Here is a 20,605-nt window from a genome sequence, read left to right on the forward strand (position 1 = left end):
TGGCACAGCTTGACCTGGAAGTAGCTGTTCGTCACACAGAGTCCACGGTGACAGCATAGCTCCAGAAACCTCTGTCCATTTTTGTTCATCTTGCTAATCCCCTGGTGCCCTATGCTCATTGGCCAAGCTGTAGTCAGTACCCAAGCTTGCGTTGAAATCCCCGAGAAGATACAGTCCCTCGGTGCTGGGAATTCTACTGATGGCAGTGTCAAGTGTCTCATAGAATTGATCCTTGACATCTGGGGTGGAGGTGAGTGTCGGGACATAGATGCACATGAGATTAACTGGGCCCGCGCTTGTTGACAAGTGAAGGGTAAGAAGTCTCTCTGAGCCAACTGTGGGGGGTTCACTCATTGCAAGTAGCGTGTTTTTTACTGTGAGACCCACTCCATGCTCACGAGTTGCCTCTTGGGCTTTCCCCTGCCTGAAGAAGGTGTAGTGTTTCTCTTTGAGGGATCCACTTTGAATGAGTCTAGTTTCTTGCAGCACAGCAATGTCCACATTGAGCCTTGTGAGTTCCTTGTCAATCACAGCTGTCTTGTGTGTGTCATCAACCTGCAGAAGGTTGTCGGTAAAGCCAGGACACATGGTCCTTACATTCCAGCTTGTGATGCGAAGGACTGGTGTCTTCTTTGTTGAGTTTGTCTTGCCTGGTGCATAGATTATCAATCCGCCAGTTGAGAGATATCTCTCTAAGCTGCAAGCACCCATTGAAGCAAGTTGGTTGTGGCAGGACAGCACCTAACTGACTGGGGGCTGCACAGCTTGGAGTAGGTGGTAGTTCTCCAATGAGACGCGATGATCTCTCCCACTGTCAAAAGTAACCCCTGGTGCTCATACTCTACACCAATTGAGTGAGAGCTTATAATCGGTAACTGTTTCTTCCCATGTTTTGCTAATGTTTAACCACGAAGCTGGAGTGTCCTCTCCAGGGCACAGGCCTGGGCAAATAGTATGGAGACACTGAGCATCAGGACCCCCTCTCAGCATTGCTAGTATTGTCCAAAGGAAAGGAAAAAAACAGTACTGTTTGGTACCAGCTCTGCTGTAGGAGTTGCTGGAAAACTACCTGATAAGTAACAGGTAACCGCCTACGGGACTCCACTCCGGATTTACTGTCCAGGTTTACTCCCTAAGCCTTCTTCTCTCTCAAGACACCCACAGGGAAGTGAGACTTTTTGCCCATAGATGGGGCTCTGTTCTTTGGCATCAGGATGGAACCACACGCCAGTGGGCCTGCATGACATGCACAAGGATATCACACACTGTCCCATCCCTGTGACAGCTCAGAGAGATACCCTGATGATAATACACCCCACAGGAACATCACAAACAGCCCCCTCCCTTGGACAGCTCAGGGTCAGACACTGCACACACTGCAACAACAGTGACATTACTGTATTAGTCCCTCCATTCTGAATCACCCTACTTTATGCTTTCTGTCTCTCAGCCAATTTTGTATCCACGCTGCCACTGCCTCCTTAATCCCATCTGCTCAAATTTTGTTAACAAGTCTATTTTATGGTACTTTTTCAAACACAATTTTGAAGTGCAGACACACACCATCAACCTCACCACCCTGGTCAACTCTCTGTGAAACTTCATCAAAGAAATTAATTCATTAATTAATTCATACACAATCTTCTGTTAACCAATCTGTACTGGCTGTCATTTATTAGCCCATGTTCGACCAAGTGCCAGTTAATTTTCTCCTGGATAATTGTCTCGAAAAGTTTCCCCACCACTGACATTAGACGATCTGGTCTGTAGTTCCTGGGTTTATCTCTCTTTTTAAACAGGGCTGTAAAATTAGCAATCCTTGCAGACTTATCTTTCAGTTCTGGAAAGTCTATTGTGGACAATCTCTTTGGGCTGACTTTAACCAATTAAAGCAACAGGATACTTGATTAATAAGTCCAGAACTTTTATTGAGAGTAAAATAGTACTTAATAATTGGAAGTAAAATTATCTTGAACAAACTTGGGGAATATAACTTTACAGCTCTAGCAGGTGTGTGGACTGGTCGAGCTTGGTCTCAGAGTGTCACGGTCCTCTTTGTCCAGTCTAGATCCCTCATCAGGTGGAGAACTTGGTCGATGATCTGAGCCTTTACCCCTGAGATCTTCTCGTGTTCCTGCACACTGAAACCTTACAAGATCCCTACTTTTAACCCCTGGATGGCCATTACACCACCTTGTAAAATAATAATTGGTCTGAGCTGTTGCTAGGTACATTTAATTAATGATGTCTTCCACTAACAGCCAACTGTCCTCAGAATCTCAGACATGAGTACGATGGAGTGGTTTCACACTGTCTCCCAATCTGATCTGAAACAAGTTTCCTATTCATTAAATCGAGACTCTTGAAAATGCTGGAAATACTCAGCAGGTCTGACAGCATCTGTGGAGAGAGAAACAGAGTTAACGTTTCAGATCTGTGATCTTTCATCAGAACTGGGCTGAAATTGTCTGAGGGACTGAGATTGTGGAATCAATTTCAGGGTCAAAAACATTGTACTCTGTCAGGATAGGAAGATGGTGATTATTAAGTACAGTGCAAGAATATAGATGCTTTTACATTATTTGAATCAACATTGATTTAAACTTTGTGCTCACGAAACCTATCTTTTGATCAAAATGACATTGATAACAATGGAAAAAGCAACACATGCATTTCACGACCACAGGACTTTGTAAAGCCTTTTACAGCCAATGAAGGACTTTCCAAGTGTAGTCACTGTACAGTACAATACAATACCCTACAAGAAGGATATTTCACATTCGAGTCACGCAAGTCCCAGGCAATGACCTTCTGAAACAAGAGAGAATCTAACCCTCTCCCCTTGACATTCGACAGCATTACGATTGCTGAATCCCCCACGATCAACATCCTGGGGGTTACCATTGACCAGAAACTGAATTGCAGTAGCCATATAAATATCATGGCTACAAGAGCAGGTCAGACACTAGGAATCCTGCGGCAAGTAACTCACCTCCTGACTCCCCAAAGCCTGTCCCCTATCTACAAGGCACAAGTCAGGAGTGTGATGCAATACTCTCCATTGCCTGGATAGGTGCAGCTCCAACAACACTTAAGAAGCTCAACGTCATCCAGGACAAAGCAGCCCACTTGATTGGCGCCTCATTCACTATATTCACTCTCTCTATCACCAACACACAGCGTGCACCATCCACAAGATGCACTGCAGCAACGCAGCAAGCCTCCTTACACAGCACCTTCCAAACCCGTGACTTCTATCACCTAGAAGGACAAGGGCAGCAGATGCATGGGAACACCACCACCTGCAATTTCCCCTCTGAGCCACACACCATCCTGGAATTGAAACTATATCACCGTTCCTTCACTGTGGCTGGGTCAAAATCCTGGAACTCCCTTCCTAACAGCACCACATCGACTGCAGTGGTTCAAGAAGGCAGCTCACCACCACCTTCTCGAGGGAATTAGGGATGGGCAATAAATGCAATAAATAAAAATAAAATCAATAAAAAAGACAATAATCCCCAAAAGTAGAAAATACATATGAAAATGAAAATATAATAAAGCACAGTCAGCATGGATTTCACAAAGAAAGTCTTGATTAACCTTATCTTTGAAGAATCAATAGCAAGAGTAATACAGCAGATGTAGAAGAGTTTAAGTTAATAAAGCCTCATCCTTTTAAGTGCTTGAACCAACAAATTGTGGGTTAACAAACAAGCACACTAACTGACAGAGCTGGGTGTTGTGCTTTCTCGATTCCCCTAAAGTAGGGTGTTAATGAGTTAAAGCTTCAGGTTGCTGCAACCAGAATAGCCATTGTCCACTATCAGTTTTACTGTTATAAATAAAGGGTGGAACATTCATTGTGAATCTATAGAAACAGTCTGGTCCTGCACACTGCAGACACATCCACGTCATCACCAACCAGCTCTCCATTAATTGATGCAGTTATTTGACTTTTCCCCATTAGCTCCATGGAATTAATTTTGAAAGATTTTAAATTCCAAGAAGTTTTGTTAATATTCAGCCCTTGAGAAGAAATCATTCCCTGGCCACAGTGGAGAGAGCATTGAATATAAAACAGTAGACTACCAGGTAACACAGAGAAAGCTCATCAGCTAATCTAGAATTACTTAGTTTTCTTATTTTTGCTCTTGCTATTCGGTTTTTCATCATTTTCAGCTCCTGACTGTGGATATTATTGTGATTAAATGTGAAAAGATGCACTGTGTCTCAGCCCCGGTATATTGGCTCTTTCTCTGTACAGTGCTGTATACACTCAGATACTGACAGTGTCTCTCCCTGCCTCAATTTTCCAGCCGTGACGGTGCAGAAAGCGCTGCTCAAAGTTACACATTCTGACTGTTTGCAGTTGATTAGTGAGAGATTATTAACGTATCCTTCTGCAGTGCTGCCTCGGTTAATAACAGCAGATCGAAGTCACATTTCAGATACAGAAACAGATGCATCAATTATTCACTCTTTCCCAGAGTGAGTGAGGCCGGGACAAGCAGCAACATTCCAGCCCCACACTCTGCAATTACCCAGCACCAGCGGAAAGCAGTGAATACAGATTCAATCAGTGGGTTAATGTCCATTACAGGGATGCAGGATTCCACGGCCCAGGACAAACATCCCCATACACCGAGAACAAGCTCAGGAAAACCAGGGGGAGTTAATATCCCAATCACTGAGCATTCCAGTCACATTGAACAAGTTCCTGAACTGAGTGAACCTTTCAAAGTACAGAAGTGATGACGAGGTCAAAAAGGTCTGAACAGTTGAGGTGACTGAGCGGTTTCAGCTTCTCTGTTCAGGTTGCAGCTTTCACTGGAGGCATGTGTTTAAATCCCACTTCTGACAACTTGATTTTCAGTTACTTTACAGAGTTTCCTTGAAGGTTTGAGGTGGAGTAAATACTGAGGAACTGTTTCTAACTCCTGAACGGTCAATAACCGAAGGTTACAGATTTAAAGTGACTCACAAAACCAGAAGGAACATGAGGAAAAATTCCTTTCTGCAACGTGTGGTTAGCATTTCAGTTATGTGGATAGATTGGAGAAGCTGGGGTTGTTCTCCTTAGAGAGGAGATTTGATAGAGGTGTTCACAATCATGAGGGGTCGTGACAGACCCGATAGAGAGAAACTGTTGGTAGAAGGATTGAGACTCAGGTAAAAGCTGTGGCTCAGTTGGTCACACTCACCTCGAAATCACAAGGTTCTGGGTTCAGATTTCACAGCTGACACTCCAGTACAGCACTGAGGGTGTTGAAGGTGCTGCCTTTCAGGTGTGATGTTAAACCAAGACCTGGTCTGCATGTTTGGGTGAATGTAAAAGATCCCATGCTGCAATTTCAAACAAGTGAAGAGCAATTCTCCCTGGTGTTGTGATCAATATTTGTCCCTCAATCAGATCAGTTGGTCATTATCACATTGCTGTTTGTGGGTATTAGCTGCTGCATTTCTGACATTACAACAGTGATTACACTTCAAAAGTATTTCATTGTCTACAAAGTGCTTTGATATGTCCAGTGGTCAGGAAAGGTGCTATATAAATGCAAGTCTTTTCTTTCTTTATCACAACACATTACTGTGTAAAAAATGGTTCTTCATGTCACCTCTGGTTCTTTTGCCAATCACCTGATATCTGTGTCCTCTGCTTATTGACCCTTTTACCACTGGAAACAGTTTCTCCTTATTTAAAGTATTGAAAACCTCCATGATTTTGAACAAATGTGTCAAATCTTTTCTGAATTTTCTCTGCTGCAAGGAGAACAACCCCAGCTTCTCCAATCTCTCCACATAACTGAAATCCCTCACCCTGCTACCATTGTGGCAAATCTCTTTTTTATTCTTTCATGGGATGTGGGCACTGCTGACACAATGTGATTCCTGTCAACGGAGCGTCCCGCTGACATCATCGGAGAGCGCCAAGCTGCACATAGGCACAGCTACATCTTGCCAGGATTAAGTGGCACATGCACAGGATGATGTCATGGCTCAGCACCAACATCATCGCATATCCGCCCATGGTCCATCTTCGCACATTCACGCTAAAGCGTCATCGGGTATCCAGCCTCTCACTCAGCTGAAGGAAGCGGCTGAATGGGAGACTTTGAGGTTGGAGCTCTCCCCCCTCGGCCTTGACGCTTCTTCTCCTCAACTGCTCGCTCTCCACCTCGCTGCTCCCCTGGATGATTGTTCCCCGCTCGCGTCACCCAGCTCTCCTGCCACTCGCTCCCAGCCCCCCAACCCCCACTCCAGCCATTAGCTCTAGGCCGTGCCACTTCCCTCCTCTTGGCCACTCGTTCTTCACTCCTACGTCACACTTTATGAGAGGCATAGATAGTGTAGATAGCCAGAGTCTGTTTCCCACGGTAGGGGTGACTAAAACTAGAGGGCATAGATTTAAGTTAAGAGGGAGGAGGTTTAAAGGGGGTCAAAGGGGTAAATTTTTCACAGAAAGAATAGTGGGTATCTGGAATGAGCTGCCTGGTGGAGGCAGGAACAGTAGTCACATTTAAGAGGCATCTGCACAGGTACTTGAATGAGCAAGGCATGGAGGGATATGGAATTAATGCAGGCAGGTCGGATTAGTATAGATAGGTATTATGGTCGGCATGGACGCGGTGGGCCGAAGGGCCTGGTTCTATGCTGTGTGACTATATGACTCTCTGTGACTCCTGTTAATTGTTTAATTATCCACCACCATTCAAGACTGGATGTGGCAGGACTGCAGAGCTTTGATCTGATCTGTTAATTGTGAGATTGCTTAGCTCTGTCTATTGCATGCTGCTTCCGCTATATGACATGCAAGTAATTCTGTGTTGTCGCTTCACCAGGTTGACACCTCATTTGTAGGTCTGCTTGGTGCTGCTCCTGACATGCCCTCCTGCACACTTCATTGAACCATTATTGCTCCCTTGGCTTGATGGTAATGGTAGAGTGAGGGATATGCCAGGCCAGGAGGTAACATATTGTGTTTAAATACAATTCTGCTGCTGCTGATGGCCCACAGTGCCTCATGGATGCCCAGTTTTGAGCTGCCAGATCTGTTCATTTCTTCCCTCAGATATAAATGAAAAAAAAATTCTGAAGAAATGCATGAACTAAATAAAAAGGAGAGAGAAATAAATACTGACAAAATAGATGGCAGCATTTGGAAGGTAAAAAGATTTCAGTTTTATTATTGATGAGTGAGAGGAATTTCTCACACTTTGGGCTTCTGTAAGTGGATTTACTGTATCAGAGTAGAAGTACTGTATCAGGCCTTGTTAGCTCAGTTGGTAGAGTATGAGACTTTTAATCTCAGGGTCTTGGATTTGAGACCCTTGTTGTGTGGTTGTTCTTCCCTTTTTCAGTCTTCATCGGCAGAGAGTTCAAGAAGTGTTTGAAATTAAATTCAACAACATCACCAGATTTCAACCCCCACCCCCCCTTGCCCCCATCCCAGTGTAGTTGACAGGACCCTCAACTTCTGCCTTCCCCCTTCCCCTCCCTCCCAGAACTGCGACAGGGTTCCCCTTGTCCTCACTTTCCACCCCACCTGCCTCCACATCCAAAGGATCATCTTCCACCATTTCCACCACCTCCAGCGTGATGCCACCACCTACCTCATCTTCCCCTCCCCTGTCAGCATTCCGAAGGGATCGTTCCCTCCACGACACCTTGGTCCATTCCTCCATTATCCCTGACACCGCGTCCCCTTCCCAAGGCACCTTCTCATGCAATCGCAGGAGATATAATACCTGCCCTTTTCCCTCCTCTCTGCTCATTATTTAAAGCCCAAACACTCCTTTCAGGTGAAGCAGCGATTTACTTGTACTTCTTTCAATTTAGTGTACTGTATTCGCTGCTCACATTGCAGTCTCCTCCAAATTGGGGAGACCAAACGCAGATTATGTCGAACACCTCTGCTCAGTCCGAAAGCATGACCCCGAGCTTCTGTTTCCTTGCCGTTTCAACACTCCCCCCTGCTCTCATGTCAACATTTCTGTCTTGGGCCTGTTCCAGTGTTCCAGTGAACATCTCCATGGAAAGAACAATCTTACACGCCAGCTCAAATGTTGGATTTTGTATGTTAAGTATCTTTTCTCATCCAAAGATTACACTATCAATCATTCACCACTCTGTCTTCTCCTGAATTTCGAGTTCAAATTTGTTTGTGAAGTTGAGTGACACGTTAAGACAGCACTGTCTTTGTCTTTGTGAAGGAAGTGATTTCGGAATGGCTGTTTGAAACTGTCCCTCCTTGCACAGAAATTCAGTGCAAATGCTCAAATCACCCACAATTTCTTCGTGAGAAATTTGTTCACAATTGCATTCGACATGGAAACCGCCTCAACATTAATCTCACTGGAGGAAAGTGTGACTGTGTTGTTTGTTTCAGAGTGTTGGTGCCGTTATGTGTCGCTCTTAACCAAGACTGGGACACAACGCAAGGTTGATCCAAGGTTGGCATATATTATCATTCAGGAGCAAGAAAAATCAAAAGGAACCTAACAAGAAAACCCAGTCTCCAGATGTGAGAATCTGTCGATCCGCTTTGGGAAAGTAAATCAGAGCAGAATGAAGGGTGAACTGTCCGACTGCCCAGAAGAGATGAAGACACAGCTCAGTCAGCACGTTCCCTGGTTTATGATGCTGGAACATTCCTCACACAGAAATTATTCAACCCGATGACAAACGTGCTTACAGCCGATAATTTATTAAGATAATTTTTTTTTGAGCTACAACACAAACAGCTACTCGACAATGTGGAAAATTGCCCAGGTGTGTCCTGTCCATAAAAAAAAAGCAGGACAAATCCAATCTGACCAATTACCGCCCCATCAGTCTACTATCAATCATCAGCAAAGTGATGGAAGATGTCATCAACAGTGCTATCAATCACCACGCATTTAGCAATAATCTGCTCATCGATGCTCAGTTTAGATTCCGCCAGGGCCTCTCGGATCCAGGCAAACATTTGGAAGCTGGAGTATAATGTGGGAAAATGTGAGGTTATTCACTTTGGTAGTAAGAACAGATAAATTAAATATTATTTAAATTGCGAGAGACTACAGAATGCTGCGGTATAGAAGGATCTGGGTGTCTTCGTACATGAATCACAAAAAGTTAGCATGCAGGTAGAGCAAATAATTAGGAAGGCAAATGGAATGTTACCCTTTATTACAAAGGGGAATGAAGTATAAAAGGAGAGAAGTCTTGCTACAAATGTACAGGGTGTTGGTGAAACCACACCTGGAGTACTGTGTACAGTTTTGGTCTCCTTATTTAAGGAGGGATATACTTGCATTGGAGGCAATTCAGAGAAAGAGGTGGGCAACTGTCTCTTCCCCACCACAGCCACCTCGAGGGCATTGTGCGGAGGGGGTGAGACTTCGGGCGTGTAGGAAGGATCTGATGGGGAGGGCTCTTCTCACCACCAGCCAAGTTTCATCTTGGTCCTTGTGTGAAAGTTCTGGTGATGAGGCATTCCGCAAAATGACTTTGGCAGTTTGCTCGGGGAACCATCCGACTGGATCCACCATCTCCTTTTCCTGTAGGGCCTTGAGGACATTCCGTGCAGACCACTACCTGAAGGATTGGTGGTCAAAGATGTTTTTCCACAGAAACTTTCCCACGAAGGATAGGTGGTACGGCACGGTCCAACTGGATGGAGCATTCCGCGGCAATGTGACCAGGCCCATCCTTCACAACGCTGGGGACAGATAGAACCTCAGCACGTAGTGACACTTGGAGATTGTGTACTGGGAATCTGCGCACAGCTTGATGCAGCCGCACACGAAGGTAGTCATCAGGATGAGGGCGACGTTGGGTACATTTTTCCCGCCCTTATCCAGGGGTTTGAACATCGTGTCCCTCCAGACCTGGTCCATTTTGGAACCCCATATGAAGCGGAAAATGGCTCGGGTGATCGCCACAGCGCAGGAGTGGCGTATGGGCCACACCTGCACCACATACAGCAACGTGAGCGCCTCACACCTGATGACCAGGTTCTTCCCCACAATGGAGAGAGATCGCTGCTCCCACATGCTCAGCTTATGGTGTATCCTGGCTACTCGCTACTTCCAGGTTTTGGTGCATGCCCCGGCCCTTCCGAACCATATCCCCAGCACCTTCAGGTAGTCTGATCTGACGGTGAAGGGGAGAAAGGATCGGTCAGCCCAGTTCCCAAAGAACATGGACTCGCACTTGCCGTGGTTAACTTTGGCTACCGAGGCGAGTTGGAACTGGTCGCAGATGCTCATCAGTCTGCGAACGGACAGCGGATCCGAGCAAAAGACAGCGACGTCATCCAGGTACAGGGAAGTTTTAACCTGAGTGACTCCACTGCCTCGGATTGTAACCCCCCCCTTATGCTTGCATCCTTCCTAATAGACTCAGCAAATGGTTCAATACAGCAAACAAACAAGACAGAGGAGAGAGGACTGCCCTGTCTGTCTTTGCAAAGCAGGTGTAGAAAAAGATGCAGTGGTTTTTATTGCGGTTCATCCCAATCAGCTGTGTAAAACAGGAGTCTGTGCTCGACAGGCTGCTCTCAGGGATGCACACCGAGATAAACATCAACTGCTGCTGGAGGACTATCAATTCGGTGAAAGACGCCCTTTGGTCTGCCCGAAACTTGCTGGTCTTCCAGCGCAAAGAGTTGTCCACGACCTAATGTTGCTGACTGGCACATTCCAAGGTCCAAGACTACGTGCTGAGGGACGCACTACAGCTTGGGGCAGCCACTGCAAAGGCTCACTGGGGAAGACCACTGTGTAAGGTACCCCCACCAAGGTGAAGTGAGGGACTGGATCCATGGAAATCCCCTCGGGCTGTATCCAGAAAATATTTCTCCGCCTCCAGGCTCACTTCTTTGACCAGGAGTCCTCCTCCCGACCAGCAGAACCATTCACCCACCTCCAGCATTCTCCCTCTACCTGGACCCCTCCCCCTGGCCACTTACCCGCTCTTGATCTCTTCATTGAAAACTGTCGGCTGGACATTTGTCATCTCAATTTCTCTGCCCCCCTCACTCACTCTCACCTGTCCCCCTCTGATCTTGAGGCACTCTGTTCTCACAGGTCTAACCCCGACATGGTCATCAAACCTGCAGACAAGGGTGGTGCTGTTGTTGTATGGCGTACCGACCTCTACCTTGCAGAGGCTCAGCGCCAACTCACAGACACTTCTTCCTACCTCCCTCTGGACCATGACCCCATCGGCGAAAATCAAGCCACCGTCCAAAGGACTGTCACTGACCTCATCTCCTCTGGAGATCTTCCTTCTACAGCTTCCAACCTCATAGTCCCGCAACCCCGGACAGCCCGCTTCTACCTCCTAACCAAAATCCACAAACGGGAATGTCCCGGCAGACCCATTGTGTCAGCCTGCTCCTGCCCCACTGGACTTACTTCTTCCTATCTTGACTCTATCTTTTCTCCGCTGGTCCAGTCTCTTCCCACCTACATCCGTGACTCTTCTGACGCCTTACGTCATTTTGACAATTTCCAGTTTCCTGGTCCCAACCGCCTCCTCTTTACTATGGACGTCCAATCGCTCTGCACCTCCGTCCCCCACCAGGATGGTTTGAGGGCTCTCCGCTTCTTCCTGGAACAGAGGCCCAACCAGTCCCCATCCACCACCACCCTCCTCCGCCTGGCTGAACTTGTTCTCACATTGAACAACTTCTCCTTCAACTCCACGCACTTCCTTCAAGTAAAAGGTGTCGCTATGGGTACCCGCATGGGTCCTAGTTATGCCTGTCTTTTTGTGGGATATGTCGAGCATTCTTTGTTCCAGTCCTACTCAGGCCCCCTCCCCCAACTCTTTTTCGGATACATTGATGACTGTATCGGTGCCGTTTCCTGCTCCCGCCCCGAACTGGAAAACTTTATCAACTTTGCTTCCAATTTCCACTCTTCTCTCACCCTTGCATGGTCCATCTCTGACACTTCCCTTCCCTTCCTCGACTTCTCTGTCTCCATCTCTGGGGATAGGTTGTCTACTAATATCCATTATAAGCCCACCGATTCCCACAGCTACCTCGACTTTACACTTCTTCACACACTACCTCCTGTAAGGGCTCCATTCCATTCTCCCAGTTTCTCCGTCTTCGACGCATCTGCTCTGATGATGCTACCTTCCATGACGGTGCTTCTGGTATGACCTCCTTTTTCCTCAACCGAGGAATCCCCCCCACTGTTGTTGACAGGGCCCGCAACCGTGTCCGGCCCATTTCCCGTACCTCTGCCCTCAACCCTTCCCCTCCCTCCCAGAACGGTGACAGGGTTCCCCTTGTCCTCACTTTCCACCCCATCAGCCTCCATATCCAAAGGATCATCCTCTGCCATTTCCGCCACCTCCAGCGTGATGCCACTACCAAACGCATCTTCCCCTGTCAGCATTCCGAAAGGATCGTTCCCTCCGCGACAACCTGGTCCACTCCTCCATTACCCCCACCACCTCGTCCCCATCCCATGGCACCTTCCCCTGCAATCGCAGGAGGTGTAATACCTGCCCATTTACCTCCTCTCTCCTCACTATCCCAGGCCCCAAATACTCCTTTCAGGTGAAGCAGCGATTTACTTGTACTTCTTTTGATGTCGCATACTGTATTCGCTGCTCACAATGTGGTCTCCTCTATATTGGGGAGACCAAGCGCAGACTGGGTGACCGTTTTGCGGAACACCTCCGCTCGGTCCGCAAGCAGGACCCTGAGCTTCCGGTTTCTTGCCATTTCAACACTCCCCCCTGCTCTCATGCTCACATCTCTGTCCTGGGATTGCTGCAGTGTGCCAGTGAACGTCAACGCAAGCTCGAGGAGCAGCATCTCATCTACCGATTAGGCACACTACAGCCTGCCGGACTGAACATTGAGTTCAATAATTTCAGAGCATGACAGCCCCCCATTTTACTTTCATTTTTAGTTGTTTTTTCTTTTTTCTTCTTTTTTGCTTTTTTACATTTTTTACAACCTTTTATATTGCATTTATTTCATTTCATCTTAGTTTATTCAGTTTGCTTACCCACTGTTTTTTTTCAGGTTTGCACTTGCTGCTGTTCAATATTCAGTCCGTTAACACCTATTCTGTACTAATGCTTTGTCTTTCAACACACCATTAACATATTGTTTGCCTTTGCTCCATAACCTTTTGGTCAGCTATGTGGCCTTGTCCAACCTGCACCTTCTCCTTTGTTATCTCTTGCCCCACCCCCACCTCACTTGCTTATAACCTGTGACATTTTTAATATTTGTCAGTTCCGAAGAAGGGTCACTGACCCAAAACGTTAACTCTGCTTCTCTTTCCACAGATGCTGCCAGACCTGCTGAGTGGTTCCAGTATTTCTTGTTTTTATTCCAGAAAATATTTGTTTGCTGCAAAAAGTACATGGCAGGTATAATGAAATGGAAGGGTTGTGAGGCAATTCACTCCTGTACTGTAGGAAACTGATCTCCTTTGCAATCTTTGTATTGTTGACTTGGTGCTGTTTTTGAACTGTTTTGTAATGTATCTTTTTACAGTTTTTTTAACGAATAAAGTATATGTTGGAAATTAAAAAAAAAGTTCAGAGAAGGTTCACTGGATTTATTCCTGTGATGAAGGGGTTGTCTTTTGAGGAGGATTGAGCAGTTTGGACCTATACAGATTGGAGTTTAGAAACATGAGAGGTGATCGTATTGAGACATATAAGATTCTGAAGGGTCTTGACAGGGTAGATGCTGAGAGGATGTTTCCCCTCGTGGTGGAATCTAGAACTAGGGGACACAGTTTCAGAATTAGGGATTTTCCATTTCAGAAGGAAATGAGGTGGAATTTCTTCTCTCAGACAGTTGTTCATCTTTGGATTTTTATCTACAAGGAAGTCAAGGGTTATGGGGGGCAGGCAAGAAAGTGGGGTTGATGCCATGATCAGATCAGCCATGATCCTATTGAATGGCGGAGAAGGCTCGAGGGGCCAAATGGCCTCCTCCTGCTACTATTTCTGTTCTTATGATCTCATTGCAGCTTGTTCCAAATAGAGACAAAAGAGTGGAATTCCAGAGGAGAGGTAAGAGTAATTACCCTTGAGTGAGTGTGGCATCAAGGATCCCTAGCAAAATTGAAATCAATGGGAATCAGGGGGAAACTGTCCACTTGTTGGGGTCATACCTAGCACAAAGCAAGATGATTATGGTTGGTGGAGGCCGATCATCTCAGCCCAGGACATTGCCTCAGGAGTTTCTCAGGGTAGTGTCCTAGGCTCAACCATCCTCAGCTGTTTTATTAATGAGTTTCCCCTCAACTTAAGTCAGAAGTGGGAATGTTAGGTGATGATTCACAACTCCTCAGATACTGAAGCAGTCCATGTCCGCAAGCAGCGAGACCTGAACAACATTCAGGCTTGAGCTGATAAGTGATAAGCGACTTGGTTGCTACAAAAGTGCCACGCAGTGAACATCTCCAATGAGAGAGAATCAAACCATCTACCTTTTAATACTCAGCAGCATTATCATCACTGAATCCCTCACCATCAACATCTTGGGGGTTACCATTGACCAGAAACTAAACTGGACCAGTCACATCTATGCTGCGGCTTTTAGCGTAGGTCAGAAATTGGGAATTCTGCAGCAAGTATCTCACCTCCTGACATGCCAAAGCCTGTCCATTATCTACAAGGCACAAGTCAGGAGTGTGATGGAATACTCTCCACTTTTCTGGATAGCTGCAGCTCCAACAACACATAAAGAGCTCAATACCACCCAGGACAAAGCAGTCCTCTTCATCGGTACCTCACCCACCACTTTAAACATTCACTCCCTCCACCACCAGAGCACAGTGGCAGCAGTGTGTACCACCTACAAGATGCACTGCAGTAACTCACTAAGTAACGTTCGACAGCACCATCCAAACCCGTGATCACTACCACCTCGAAGGACAAGGGCAGCAGATGCATGGGAACACCACCACCTGCAGGTTCACCTCCAAGTCACTCACCATCATGACTTGGAACTATATCACCATTTCTTCACTGTTGCTGGGTCAAAATCCTGGAACTCCCTCCACAATAGCACTGTGGGTGTTCCTACACCACATTGACTGCAGCAGTTCAAGAAGGCAGCTCCCCACCACATTCTCAAGGGCAATTAGGGATGGGCAATAAATGCCAGCCTTGCCAGCGATACTCACACCCAAGAATGAATAAAAAACAAATCATTCTCCACAGATTCCCCACAATCCAGGCTTGGACATTTACTTCAGGAGCACAGAGCTTTATATAACTACAACATGAGTTCCAATCTTCAGATTCCATTAGCCTTTCACATTATTTTCTACCAGTCCACTAGCTTTTAGTGATTCAGCACTCGGGTCTCTGCTTCTCCAGTTTCTAACATCTCACCACTTATAAAAAACACTCTGATCTATCTTTCGTAGGTACTAGATGACCCCACATTTTAAACTCCATCTGCCAAAGCATTGCTCACTCACTGAAGCTATCAAGAAGATTTGAAAATAAATTTCTTACCAAAGGATAATGTTCTGCTTCTGCTCCCTCGCCATTTGCTTTTCCCATTAGTATTTCATTTGGTGTAAATCCAGAGAAAGTAAAGATGGAAGGAAGGAGGGAGGGAAAAATCTTGCTCCTTTTCGTGATCCCTATTTGATCTTCATTCCAGTCCAATTTGGGTGAAGAATTCCGATTGTCTGTCTCAATTTTAATAAAGTGTAAACAATTCTGGAATCACCAGCGAGATATTGACAAGAACATGTTTCCAGGCCAACTTTCCACAAAAGCTCCTCCACAACAATGTACTAGACACTTCATAAACTAACGACAAAATTGGGATCCGAACCCACACTTGCAAAGCAAAATGCATGAGCACGCCACCGTCTTAACCTCTCGACCACCTTGTCAGCTGTTTGGACAGTACAGATCCTGGCTGTGCAGCCAGATGTGCAATGATGGAAATGCAGCTTCTGTAAGTAAATGAAATTTCCATCACATCAGGTCATGGCCTGTTGGGAATGGAGTGGTGTGAAACATTTCCAGACCATGTCCAACACGTTTCTACTCAGTGTGAAAATCCACCACGGAAAGACTGGAACATACAATCATATCATCACATCATGATTAACATCACTCAGACACCTGAACCATGAGGTCACTGACGAAGTCATGATGACCGAATTTCTCATGAAATGACAACTGAACTAACTGACTGGAAGAATTGCTTTAATTCCACATGATCAGAGAGGCACAGCCTCATATAAATGAAACGTTACAATTCTAAACTGGGTGCAGGAGCAGAGAGACAATGTACACCAATGTTAGAAGGATTGAAAAGGTAACTAAGAGCAAACAGGACACTTGGCTTTATTAATAGAGGCATAGAGTAAAAACATATAAGTTATGCTAAATCTTTATAGAATACTGGGAATGAATGGCCTCTTCCTGTACCTCCACAGAAAGCTTCCATTCCAGGTTTACACACACTCATCAGGATCACTCTCCACAGATCCTGCCACTCCAGGCTCGGACACCCACTTCAGGATCACTCTCCACAGATCCCGCCACTCCAGGCTCGGACACCCACTTCAGGATCACTCTCCATACATCCCAGCACTATGGGCTTGGAGACCCTCTTCAGAGATCCTAAATCTCCAGACACGGACATCCTTTGAGGACCACTCTCCACAGATTCTTCCCTCGAGGCTCAGACACCCTCTTCAGAATCACTCTCCATACATCCCGCCGCTCCACACACGGATATCTCCCTCAGGATCCGATCAAGGAATGTTGCTTGTCACTTATCAGCTCAAGCCTGCATGTTGTTCAGGTCTTGCTGCTTGCAAGCCCAGGCGGCTTCAGTATCTGAGGAGTTGTGAATCATCAGCGAACATTCCCACTTCTGACTTATGTTGAAGAGAAAGCCATCAATGAAACAGCTGAGGATGGTTGGGCCTCGGACACTGCCCTGAGAAACTAGGTATCCAGTCATGAATGGTGGTGGACAATTAAATAACGAACCAGATGAGGAGGGCCCAAAAACATTCCGATCCTCAATGTTGGTGGAGCCGAGCACGTCAGTGCAAAAGGTGAAGCTGGGGCATTTGAAACCATCTTCAGTCAGAAATTGCTCAGTGGATGATTCATCTCGGCCTCTTGAGGTCCCCAGCATCACAGCTTCCAGTTTTCAGCCAATTTGCTTCACTCCACATAATGGCAAGAAACAGCTGAAGGCACTCGATACAGCAAAGACTATGGGCCCGAACAACATCCCGGCTCTAGTACTGAAGACTTGTGCTCCAGAACTAGCTGCACCCTCAGCCAAGCTGTTCCAGTAGAGCTGCAACACAGGCATCTACTTGACAATGTGGAAAATTGTCCAAGTGTGCCCTCTCCATAAAAAAAATGCAGGACAAATCCAATCTGACCAATTGCCGCCCCATCAGTCTACTATCAATCATCAGCAAAGTGATGGAAGATGTCACCAACAGTGCTATCAAGCACCACACATGTAGCAATAATCTGATCATCGATGCTCAGTTTAGGTTCTGCCAGGGTCTCTCAGCTCCAGGAAATAATTTGGCAGATAGAGTAGAATGTGGGAAAATGTGAGGTTATCCACTTTGGCAGGAAGAATAGAAAAGGAAAATATTATTTAAATTGTGAGAGATTACAGAATGCTGCGGTGTAGAAGGATCTGGGTGTCCTCGTACATGAATCACAAAAAGTTACCATGCAGGTACAGCAAATAATTAGGAAGGCAAATGGAATGTTACCCTTTATTGCAAGGGGGATGGAGCATAAAAGTAGAGAAGTCTTGCTACAAATGTACATGGTGCTGGTGAAACCACACCTGGAGTACTGTGTACAGTTTTTGTCTCTTTATTTAAGGAGGGATATACTTGCATTGGAGGCAGTTGAGAGAAGGTTCATTGGATTGATTCCTGTGATGAAGGTGTTCTCTTATGAGGAAAGCTGAGCAGGATGGACCGATACTCATTGGAGTTGAGAAAAATGAAAGGAGAACGTATTGAGACATATAGGATTCTGAGGGGGCTTGACAGGGTAGATGCTGAGAGGATGTTTCCCCTCGTGGTGGAATCTAGAACTAGGGGACACAGTTTCAGATTAAGGGGTTTTTCATTTAAGAAGGAATTTCTTCTCTCAGAGGGTCATTAATCTTTGGAATTCTTTACCGCAGAGAGCAGTGGAGGCTGGGTCATTGAATGTCTTCAAGATTTTTATCTACAAGAGAGCCAAGGGTTATGTGGGCAGGCAAGAAAGTGGGGTTGAGGTCATGATCAGGTCAGCCATGATCCTATTGAATGGCGGAGCAAGCTCGAGGGGCCAAATGGCCTACTCCTGCTATTAGTTCTTCTGATCTTATGTTCGTATGATCTCATTGCAGCTTGGTCCAAGCAGAGACGAAAGAGTGGAATTCCAGAGGAGAGGTGAGAGTGATTACCCTTGAGTGAGTGTGGCATCAAGGATCCCCAGCAAAATTGAAGTCAATGGGAATCAGGGGGAAAACTCTCCACTTGTTGAAGTCATACCTCGCCCAAAACAAGATGTTGTGGTTCGTGGAGGCCAATCATCTCAGCCCAAGACATTGCCTCAAGAGTTTCTCAGGGTAGTGTCCTAGACCCAAACATCCCAGCTGTTTCATTGACGACTTTCTCTTCAACATAAGTCAGAAGTGGGAATGTTAGATGATGACTCACAACTCTTCAAATACTGAAGCAGTCTGTGCATGCAAGCAGCAAGACCTGAACAACATTCAGGCTTGAGCTGATAAGTGACAAGCAACCTTCTGGCCACACAAGTGCCAAGCAGTGAACATCTCCAATGAGAGAGAAAAAAAATCTACCTTTTGATGTTCAGAAGCATTATCATCGTTAAATCCCCCACCATCAACATCTTGACCAGAAACGTAACTAGACCAGTCACATCTATGCTGTGGCTATAAGCGCAGGTCAGAGATTACGAATTCTGCAGCAGGTATCTCACCTCCTGACACCCCAAATCCTGTCCACCATCTACAAGGCACAAGTCAGGAGTGTGATGGAATACATCCCACTCAACAACACTCAAGAAGCTCAACACCATCCAGGACAAAGCAGCGCACTTGATCGGCACCTCACCCGCCACCTTAAACATTCAATCCCTCCACAACCAGTAAACAGTGGCTGCAGTGTGTACCATCTCCATATGCACTGCAGCAACTCGCCAAGTATCCTTCAACAGCACCTTCCAAACTCGTGACCACGACCACCTCGAAGGACAAGGGCAGCAGATGCATGGGAACTCACTACCTGCAGGTTCCCCTCCAAGTCACTCACCATCCTGACTTGGAACAATTTAACCATTTCTTCACTGTTGTTGGGTCACAATCCTGGAACTCCCTCCCCAATAGCACTGTGGGTGTTCCTGCACCATATGGACTGCATCAGTTCAAGAAGGCAGCTCTCCACCACCTTCTCAACGGCAATAGGAATGGGTAATAAATGCTAGCCTCATCAGCGATACTCACACCCAAGAATGAATGAAAACCAAATCACTCTCCACAGATTCCCCACAATCTGGGCTTGGACATTTACTTCAGGAGCACAGAGCTTTATATCACTGCAACATCAGTTCCAATCTTCAGATTCTGTTCACTTTTCACATTATTTTCTACCAGTCCACTAGCTTTTATTAATTCAGTATTCGGGTCTCTGCTCCTCCGCCGTTTCGAACATCTCACCTCTTACAAAAAAACACTCTGATCTATCGTAGGTAGTAGATGACCCCTCATTTTAAACTCCATCTGCCAAAGCATTGCTCACTCACTTAATCTATCAAGAAGATTTGAAAATAAATTTCTTGCCAAAGGATAATTTTCTGCATCTGCTCCCTCGCCATTTGCTTTTCCCATTTGTCTTTCACTTGGTGCAAATCCAGAGAAAGTAATGATGGAAGGAAGGAGGGGAGGAAAAATCCTGCTCCGTTTCGTGATCCCTATTTGATCTTCATTCCAGTGCAGTTTGGGTGAAGAATTCCAATTGTCTGTCTCAATTTTAATAAAGTATAACTAATTCTGGAATCACTGTCTGGACATTGACAAGAACAGGTTTCGAGGCTGACTTTACACATAAACAATACACCGAACAGTTCATAAACTAGCAACAAGGATGGGATTCGAACCCACGTATGCAGAGCACAATGGATTAGCAGTCCATCGCCTTAACCTCTCGGCCACCTTGTCTGTTGCATAGACATAGCTGTCACATTCAGCACAGCTTCTGGCTGTGCAGCCAGCTGTGTCATAATGGAAATATATCTTCTGTCAGTAAATGAAGTTGGGAATGGAGCGGTGTGAAACATTTCCAGACCATGTCCAACACGTTTCTACTCAGTGTGAAAACCCACCACGGAAAGACTGGAACATACAATCATTTCATCACATCATGATTAACATCACTCAGACACCTGAACCATTAGGTCACTGACGAAGTCATGATGACCGAATTTCTCATGAAATGACAACTGAACTAACTGACTGGAAGAATTGCTTTAACTCCACATGATCAGCGAGGCACAGCCTCAGGTCGACTTGTCGGGTGGTGTAAACAGATATCACTGCTTCTGA

General features: G+C 45.9%; 1 non-coding gene across 1 annotated transcript; it reads right to left on the reverse strand.

Annotated features, from left to right (window-relative positions):
• Positions 1–20,139: 20,139 nt before the first annotated feature.
• trnas-gcu (transfer RNA serine (anticodon GCU)) lies at positions 20,140–20,221 on the reverse strand. Its single transcript has one exon. It is a non-coding gene; the product is annotated as a tRNA-Ser (tRNA).
• Positions 20,222–20,605: the final 384 nt, after the last annotated feature.

This window comes from Heterodontus francisci, chromosome 35 (genome assembly GCF_036365525.1).
Source record: "Heterodontus francisci isolate sHetFra1 chromosome 35, sHetFra1.hap1, whole genome shotgun sequence".
NCBI lineage: Eukaryota > Metazoa > Chordata > Chondrichthyes > Heterodontiformes > Heterodontidae > Heterodontus > Heterodontus francisci.